The 9,605-nt window shown below is 34.6% G+C and overlaps 1 non-coding gene across 1 annotated transcript; it reads right to left on the minus strand.

Annotated features, from left to right (window-relative positions):
* Window positions 1-1,918: 1,918 nt before the first annotated feature.
* On the minus strand, window positions 1,919-2,109 carry LOC124244297 (U2 spliceosomal RNA). The gene has a single exon (XR_006889947.1). It is a non-coding gene; the product is annotated as a U2 spliceosomal RNA (small nuclear RNA).
* Window positions 2,110-9,605: the final 7,496 nt, after the last annotated feature.

Genomic DNA, 9,605 nt, shown 5'->3' on the forward strand with positions numbered 1-9,605 from the left:
ATGAGTTCTTTCTTGGGTCCTGAGTCAACATTCTCTCATACAGTTAAATTAGATAGATGCCTATGTTTTACTGTCTTCCCTATTGCATGCGTATTCTTCTTAATCTTGTTTATATTAGCAATAAATAGCTCCTGGAGAGAATAACGATACTTTTATTTCCATCAAGCACTGTGATCACTTTTTTGGTCATATCATAACACATTGCTGCACTGAGCTAAGCTAATGACTCCCCAAAACAGTGTAATAAACTCACAAACGAGAGTTTATTCAATTTTCAGTAATTGTGGGTTAAATCTCCCAGGAATGCATAAAATATAGGGCCTTCTGAGTTTACGATTATTTTCTTACTTTTAAATTAATTTAATTTGTTACCATATAGCTGATATATTTTAATTTCAGTTCAGAGATGTTGAAATCCTATATTGTTTTAAAAAATCTGTTCTTTAATGTTTTTATGTTTTTTAAAAGTAAAAGAACTACAAGGTAATACAGTAGGGGGAAAAGTAAATTACACATAAAAAATCCATTTCCATGCTAATGAAGTGTGTTATATGAGACTCTTCATGCTTTTGGAGAGAAAATAGACAATACTTAAGAAATTTATTTCCTTAGATAAAAGGTGTTTGTTAAAAATATAAACCATGAGCTTTCTAGTTAATTACATTTTTCTATTTATGTCTTAAAGGAAATGTTTTGTTTGAAATTACCAGGCAAAAAATCTCCTAACAAAACAAAACAGATTAATGACCAGTTATGGATTTAAGACTCTCCATTTCTTATTTTCTACGGTTGAACCCAGGGCTGTTGTTTTTAAACTTTTTAAAGACTCAGAATAATTTTACTCTAATACTGTAATACAATTTGAAAAACAAAATATTCATTTTATTTTAATAAACAGAGATTCCCCCCACTAACTAGTGGGTTATTTTTTAGGACTTTTCTGTACTTAAAAAAACATTATGAAAAATTTCAAGTATATGCAAAAATGTAAAGGATCAGATGATAAAACGTCTATGTATCATCACTCAATTTCATTATCAATCTTGTTTTATATTTACCTTATAAACTCTCCTCTTTCCTCACCCAGATTATTTTAGTGTTATATCATTTCCTCTGTAAATATTTCAATATGTACCTTTATAAGATAAAGACTCTTTAAAACACAGAACCACAAAACAATTATTATACTTAAAAATTAACAGTTTCCTAAGAGCATCGGATACCTAGTCAGTGTTTAAGTTCCGAGTAGGTCAGAAATTATTTTATTTATTTCAAATCAATATTCAAATAAGTCTCATACATTACAGTTGGTTGATATAATCAAAGTCTCTTGTTTTATAGGTTTCCTCTCCATCTCTAATTCTGTTCTTCATGTTTCTTTGTTGAAGAAACCAGATCATGTATTCTCTGTAGTTTCCCATGGTCTGGATTTTGCTAATTGCATTTCAATGTGTCAATTAACATGTTCGACTGTCCCCTCTATTTCCTGTAAACTGGTAGTGAGATCTGGAGAACTGATCAGATTTAGCTTTAATTTTTAACAGGAATACTTCAGATAATACGTTTTACTTCCATCCATCAGGGAGCACATAATTTCCGGTTAACTCTTTTTTTTATGATATTAACAATAATGATTATTGCCTAGATCTATTATTTAATTACGGTGTTAAAATAGTAAAATTCTATCACTCGCACTCTATTTATTAGCAGAGATACGTCTATAAAGGGATTCTTCTCCTTCTCAACTATCCTAAGGATATCCTAAGGAACAATTTGTATCCAGATTAAATTTGCTTGATTCTTTCCCTTTATTTACTGGTTTTCAAAATAACAAATTGGTTCCCAATATCCTCCAGCTATAACGAGTGAAATTGTTTTTTCTTTAAAGTGCTTTATTCAAACCTCAGCTATTCCCCTGAGGGGATGCACCGTGGCTGGAGGTACTGCAACACCAGGTTGATGTGCAGATTCCACAGAACAAGCTCCTATTCCATCTCCCTGCTCCAAAAACCCATTGAATATATTATACAAGGAGAGAGGGTGTATCAGCTATTAAACTGATAAGGACAGATACTACACTTGCTCTTAGCCAAAAGACTGAGAAGCGCTGTCTAACAAGTGAATATTTTTATTATCTACTACTTTATGTATTCAGTCCATTGCAGCTATTAAACATCTTGATGTTAAGTTGTCCCATCTTCAGCCACTGGAAGCCTCTTTCACTTGGTTTGTATGTCCTTTTGACCCACCTGTAATACTCTTCAGCAGTTTCCTGATTTTCTGGCATGACAAGAAGTGCCAGATTCATTTCATACATTTTATGTCAAAGACCTGGAATTAACCATCTCTCTAGAATTCCAGGAAATGGTATTAAAACTAGCAATCTGGGTACTAGGAGTTTTTTATTGTTAATGGTTACTTATTGCTACTGAGTTGGTCATTGTATCTAAGCTTTTTCAGTTTTTTGTTTTAATAAATGACATGGGTATGACACGAGTTCATACCAATTCAGTCTGGTCACTTTTAAGACTATAGGGTTTTATTTAACTGCATTGGTCTTACATATATATCTTTTTTGTCTCATGCTGGAATCTCAGTTCTCAAAGCTATACATATAATCATTCATTTGCTTTATCTCATGATGTATGCACAATGGACTCAGAATAAAATATAAATACTGCCACCAACAATAAGATTGATACAGTTTAAGATTTTTTCTTGCACTGTATTTTGTACTCAGGACATATCTCAGCTGGCATACATGGTAAAAGTTGCTGTGTTCCAAAGTCACTTTCTATTTTGCTACAAACTCAATATATAGTTGGGTTCATTCTCTTTGATTTAACTTTTTAGAACTGCCTTTTAAAAAATATTAAATTTATGTATAATATTTTCATTTTCCTAATGTCAAGTCTATACAAGCTCTGTTCAGAGAAGTCTACCTTCAATCTCTGTCTTCTTGACCCCATTCCTTACCCTCCCCTACAGGTGAACACTGAAAAAAGTTGAATTGATCCTCCCATCAAAACTTTTTTTTATATTTAGAAAGGTTTGTATTTCTGTTCTAATGATTATTTTATGCTAATATTGTTATGGGCCGCAAAAACAGGTTCTTTACCGGCCACACAAGAGGGGCAAAATAAAAACTGGAACGCCAGGCTTATGGCAAGGAAAGGGTTTTTATTCTAGGGGATATCAGCTGTGCGACGGGACAATACAGTATCCTTATATAATAGCCGTAATCCCTTTCTTTCTAGATGTTTTTGTCTTTTGATTTCTTAGCGTAAGCATTATTGAAAGTAGCTAGTGACCTATTTCCCGCTCCCCATTCTCTCGCAGCATTTAATTTAAATCATCATCCTTTTTCAGTTAATAATCACAAGACAGTGATTAATTTTGATCTACTTTTCAAAAACTCATCTCTCCATTCTTCACCTTTTTTGATAGCTTTATGTAAGAATATATAGCCATGGCATACTATGATTTCTCTATTGTAACACTAATTAGCTTTCATTTGTTGAGTAAATGTTCATTTAATGTTCATCACTTGTCATTCTCTCTCTAGTCATTTTGGATATCAGAAACCCGTTCTTCATAAATGTATGAAGAAGTGTTTATTATAGGCATAATATTCTTGGAACTCGAATTTCCATAACGTTTTATCATGACTTTCATGCTTGAAGTTGTTTGTGCTAAATATTAAATCACTGACTCACATTTTCTCCCTGTGTTTCTTTGTTACTACACTGTGTTCTGTCATGAAATGTTGCCGTAGAAAAACTGATGGCAATCTTGTCTTCTCTCCTTTATTAGTGACTTGATGTTTTTGCCTGGCTGCTCATGGCTTCTGTTTTCTTTTAAGGTTCACCATATTTTCAGTGTATTTTTCTATGATGGCTGTTCTGGTTATAACTGAAAGTTTTTAATTATTGAAAAGTTTATCAAATTAAAATTTTTGGTATTCAATTCCATTGTGCTTTTTTTAGTATACATATATTGAGTCTTCCTTACTTTTGCTTCCTCTATTTCTGTCATGATCTCTTGAATCTGTTATATATGTTTATTTCTTTTCATTATTAGAATTTTCTCCTCTCCGCCTGCCATTTCTCTTAATATTTTGTCCCTAGTGTTTATTCACTCTCATGTTTGTTCTAGTTCTTTCTTTTTGAACTATTATTATTTCTAAACTTTTACTGTATTTTTACAGCTGTCTTTTCAGGTCTTTCTTTTCTCCAATCACCTAAATTTTGAATTTTTCTATATCAGATTATGTCATTCTTTCATTATTAATTTCTGGTAGCTTATTTTGAAACATTGGATTATCATTTTCATCTTTTTGGGCATATCTTTATGATGTGCATTCATTTGTTTAAAGGATCATTATTCTGAACTTTATTCTGTTTTTTAAACATGAATTTTGAATGTGGTTTTATCATAATCCTTTTCTGTTACTCATGTTTAAGTGTAATGATTTTTTCCTCTGTTCTTGTGAAAAAATGGTCCAGAATAACTTTCCTCACCTCTTAGCTTCAGAATTACTTCTTCTATTTTTTTTTAACAAAGTGTTCAAAAATATGGCCATCTACTTTTTGTGATATGGAGGCCCTCCTTCCTGCCTCCACTTTTATCTGGACCTTTCCTTTGTCTCTGCTGTCCCTCTCTTCAATTTGGAGTCTACTCCCAAAAGTTTCTCCTCAGTTTGGAACTTTGTCCTAGAAGAAAGCTTCAGCTTGTTAGTTTCCAGAGTTTAAAAGACCCAGACCACTCCACCACCATCTCACCATATTCTGGTCCTATTCCACTACCATGTAAATTGGAGCTAATAAACCTCCCTGCCATTTTAGGTTGCCGCTCTCAGCTTGGCCTGTTGAGTATTCTGGTGACTACTCCTAGTTTCCTGGGTTTTAAGGCCACCTGACGTTCTCTTGTTTTTCCTCTCTTTCCTCCTTTACAGTTGCTGATCCCACATGGCTCTTGGTGCTGTTGGTGCCTTATACCTACCAGTTTGTATTTTCAGTTTTGGGGGACAACTTACAGCTGCTTTTTTGCAGAAGTACTTTGTGAGATTTGGGGTAACTATTCTAGTTTCTATTCTGGTTTCTCTGTCAGTTGTCATGGAGGGGAGTGGAATTCAGATATTCAAAAACTTGTCTGCCATCATCATTTTCCCAAGCCAGTATTTTAAACCTAAGTTCTACTCAACATTTCTGATGAAAAACTATATGAAAACTTTCTGTCAAAAATTGTCTAACTTGGAGTTTTATTAGGTAAAGTCATACTACATTTCTGTTTGAATTTGCTAGAAAAAAACTTGTGTGAGAATACTGTTCTGGGAAAAAATAATGTATAAAAATCAGGCCTGCGTTTTAGCAAGGGGTAGTGGAAAAAAGATCATGTAGTTCGTTTGGACTTGACACACACCAATATCACAGAATGGTTTAGTAGTAATTACCTTTCCAAGCCTCCACTTCAGTGCTGAGCACATAGTAGGTAGCTAATAAATTTCATGAATGAATAATTGAATACATTTGAGCCCTGGTAGCTTCCTTGCCAAATTATATAGGGTAACTAAGAATATGTGTAAAGTGACTTACACATCATTCTCCTAGCCTTCATTCTTCTCCTTGAGTCTCCTAATGACAAACGAGAGCATTCCTGTGTGAAAGCATGCATGTGTTCTTGTGTCAGGTCACATGTGTTCATATATGAGGGCGTGTGCTCAGGCGTGAGGGCATGTGCACAGCACCCCCACCCCCAGTACTAATGATGTACATTCATCATTGCTTTATATGGTAATATTTAAGTGAATTCTAGCTTTAAAAAGGGCTATAATTAAGCTTTGGTGACTGACATCCATTTCTTAAATTGCTGACAATCCCAGGCCTCTGTCATGGGAGATTTTGGTTAGTAGATTACCATTTGACCTTGGAAAAATCTCAGACAACATCAGCAATTCTTGGAAACAGCAAAGACACTTAACTGAGGCTTTCGGTGCAGGCTTAGCTGGAGTCATGATAAGACTGGTGATTAGGAACAAGCAGAGGGAAAAAAATGCCAGTTTTTAGAAAAGATCAACAGTCACAACAATCCAAAAAATGAAGGCTGACAGGCAATTGATTGCTTCACTCCACTTCTACCAACCATAAGGGCAATAAAACTGGACAGAGAAAAATAGCTGATGAATGCCCAGGCTCTGCCTCATAAAGAGAGCAACCCACTTACTTAACAGAAGACAAGAGTATTCTTTCCCTTTCTCAGTATTAATTTCTACATTCATAAACTAGGTTTGGATCAAGCAGGAAGCTAGGCAAACTGCTGCTGCTGGTAGAAATCTTGCTTTTGAAGGTAGCATGTCACTGTCTTTAGCTCTGTGTCTGTATGCTTCTTACATTCATTTGGAGATTAATTTAGGTAAATGAACAGGGTGGCAAGGAGGGGAGATTGGTGATTGCTTAAGCATTGTAAACTCCTCAAATAGGGTGCTGTAGGTAGGTGCCAAAGTAATAGGAATCTTGAGTATTTATGTACTTCCTAATTTCAAGGTTTTGGAGATGTAGAAAATAGGCATGGAGAAGATTCCACTTAGCACAGTAGAAATATATAGATGAATGCTTGATAAACATTGGGAATTGAAAAACAATCTGGGCCCATAAATTTGCCACTGACTTTAAGAGAAAGGAACGACAGCATCTAAGTGGAAATTGAGCATAGTCATGGGAAATTGTCTACCCTATCTGCAGGCACATGTTGAGCCTGGATAAAATTCTTTTCATATACAGGTAAGTAAATAGAAAAAAAAAAAAGAGAACAACTTGTGCCTATAAAAATAGCAAGAACAACAATAGCAGAAACGCAACAAAATGGCAGAAGAATAAAATGGGACTATCATCTTAACTATTTAGAAGAAGAACATGTCACTGAAAAGATCTATTTTCAGAATTCACACAGGAACTAGAAATACATCAAAATATTCTCCTTGTTGAAAAGTGTATTGGAAGGAGAGAAGAGATTTTGGTGAAAAGTTAAACAAAATATGGGAAAAAAGGGAGATGGTTACAAAGAAACAAAATGCAAGAGCAGAATTAAAACCTACATTGGGGATAGTTCATAGTAGAATGACATTGTAGAAAATAAAATCAGTAAAGAACAAATGTTCCGTTCTCCAGGAATATAGAGGCAAAGTACAAAGAGATTAACATCATGATAGAGACAATAATAACAGAGAACAGAGAGCAAAGATTCAATCTAGAAGTTAAAGGTTTGTTTGACTTAGACATTAGAATAAAAATAATGTTTAAAAATAATTACTTTACTGAGCTAAATAAAACATCTGAGAATGTAGATAAAAACTTTCCAGGGGGCCAGCCTGGTGGCATAGTGGTTAAGTTGTCATGCTCTGTTTTGAGGGTCTGTGGTTCACAGGTTTGGATCCTGGGTGTGGACCTACACGCCACTTATCAAGCCATGCTGTGGCAGGCGTCCCACATATAGAGGAAGATGGGCACAGATGTTAGCTCAGGGCCAATCTTCCTCAAAAATAATAAAAATAAAATATTAAACTTTCCATATTGATGTAAAAATCAAAGGAAAGCGATTCGTATCTAAACTCATCCCACCAAAACTTTTCAAGAAAGACAAAAAAATAATTTTAAGTGCTCATGGAGTCAGAGTAAATGATTAATTGCTTACAAAGTAACAAAAATCAAGTGGACCCAAGACTGCTCTTCTGTAGCACAGAAAACATAGTGACAAACAGATCAGGATCTTTGAAGAAAAACTTGGGAGTGTTGTGTTTTAATCAGTAGCGATTGTCTTTCATACATAAAGGCAAAAAGAGGAGTCTATAAGGTCTGCAATGATTCAGAAGAGAAGATGCATTATCTGCACATTCTTCTTGATAAATTAAAGACCGCTGAACATAACAATTAGTCGTAACTGGAGTATGAGGATATCAAGCTCAAGTAAGTCTTATTTGTTTCCTACAAAGCTAAGATAGCAGGTCAGATTAAGTGTTGTCAGATTACACACATAGTCTAGATCCAAACCTGAGGCCTATAATATTGTACGAAATCATTCCTTTCTTGATTCTGCACCTTCTCCTGTAGCACAAAAATGTCTTATACCTTAATCCCTAAATCATATTATTTATGCCACAATTCAGGTATAATTGCTTGCTATGTTTGAAGACCACCTAAAATAAGTTGGTTCTAACTAGAGATAAGTATGTATACATAAATACATAAATTGGTAAGTATATAAACACAAATATATAAGTAGACATCTGTACATTTATACATGTATAGTTATAATTAGGGCTGCTCCACCGAGTTGAGTGGTTGTGGCCTGCACAAATGTGACTGAATGGGCAGGAAAGGACTGAACTTGGCCCATGGTCGGCTCATCAAGGAGCACTCTAGCGGGGGCTGTGTCTGAAGAAAGACAGGTGACTTTTCTTGCTCGGCATTCCAAGTCTTGTGCCCACGAGCTGTACCCCTTTCTAATTCCTCCTCTGGGAGGGGTGTCATCGTCTGGTTCTCATGAAGGCACCACGTAGACTACTAGTATGATAGACTGTAGGGAGATTTACTAAACAGACAGCTGCTTCTCTCTATCACACAAAAGTCGTGTGCGGTCATAACAGCATAAAGGTCATTTTAGTCACCAAAGACCTTGAATAATGACTTTCTATATCTTTAAATGCATACTGAATTACCTCAGTCAAGCTTTTTAATAAAAAGTAGTAAACAAACCAACCAACGGCAGATTTTTATCTACAGCCAAACTCTATCAGAGTCCATCTAAGCCCAGGAAGTGTCACTGAGATAAAAACACTTATAAAATCACTACTGCTTGTCCTAGAACACGTTAAAATTAGGTTCTCCCTTAGCTCAGGGATTCTGTGAAGTGTAAGCCCTCCAGTCTCACTTGACAGATTGAAAGAAGAGAAATTTAAAGAAATGAGAGGGGAGGGGACATGACGCATAGTACTGAAAAAGCAACACCGACCTAGAGAAAAAAATCTATAAGGAAATAATAAAAATATTACCAGCTCTTATTTCTGTCACTTGAGATTCTTAAATTCCTACTTCTGTTCAAATTTTATATAAAAATCAATTTATACCATTTTATAGTATACCAGCATAAAATCATATGTCATATGATTAGAACTGTGAGAAATATTCTCAGAACAAAATGATTAGAAATAATTACATCCATGTGTTATTTTCCAACATAGTGAGGCTACTGGGGATTGCATTTTCTTCTACTTTTCTGCCTCTGAAATTGTCTATAATTTACTGCATATTATTTTTAAAAAACAGAATGTAAACAATCACATTTCATTTAAAATTTTAAAAAATAGAAAATTTATAGCAAGACTGCAGAAATAAAATTCCATTTTGTACAACTTATTTCACTGTTCTAGGACCAATACTGTTTTTCTATTGTTATTTAAACAATACTTAGCTTATTATAATCCTTCATTTACACTCACAGAGACATTCTATGTAATGAAACTCTTGTGCAAATATTATCTTTATAAAAGAATAGTTAAGAGGCTGGCCCAGTGGCCTAGTGGTTAAGTTTGTGCGCTCTGCTTTGGTGGC

The sequence above is a fragment of the Equus quagga genome, chromosome 8, assembly GCF_021613505.1.
Source record: "Equus quagga isolate Etosha38 chromosome 8, UCLA_HA_Equagga_1.0, whole genome shotgun sequence".
Classification (NCBI taxonomy): domain Eukaryota; kingdom Metazoa; phylum Chordata; class Mammalia; order Perissodactyla; family Equidae; genus Equus; species Equus quagga.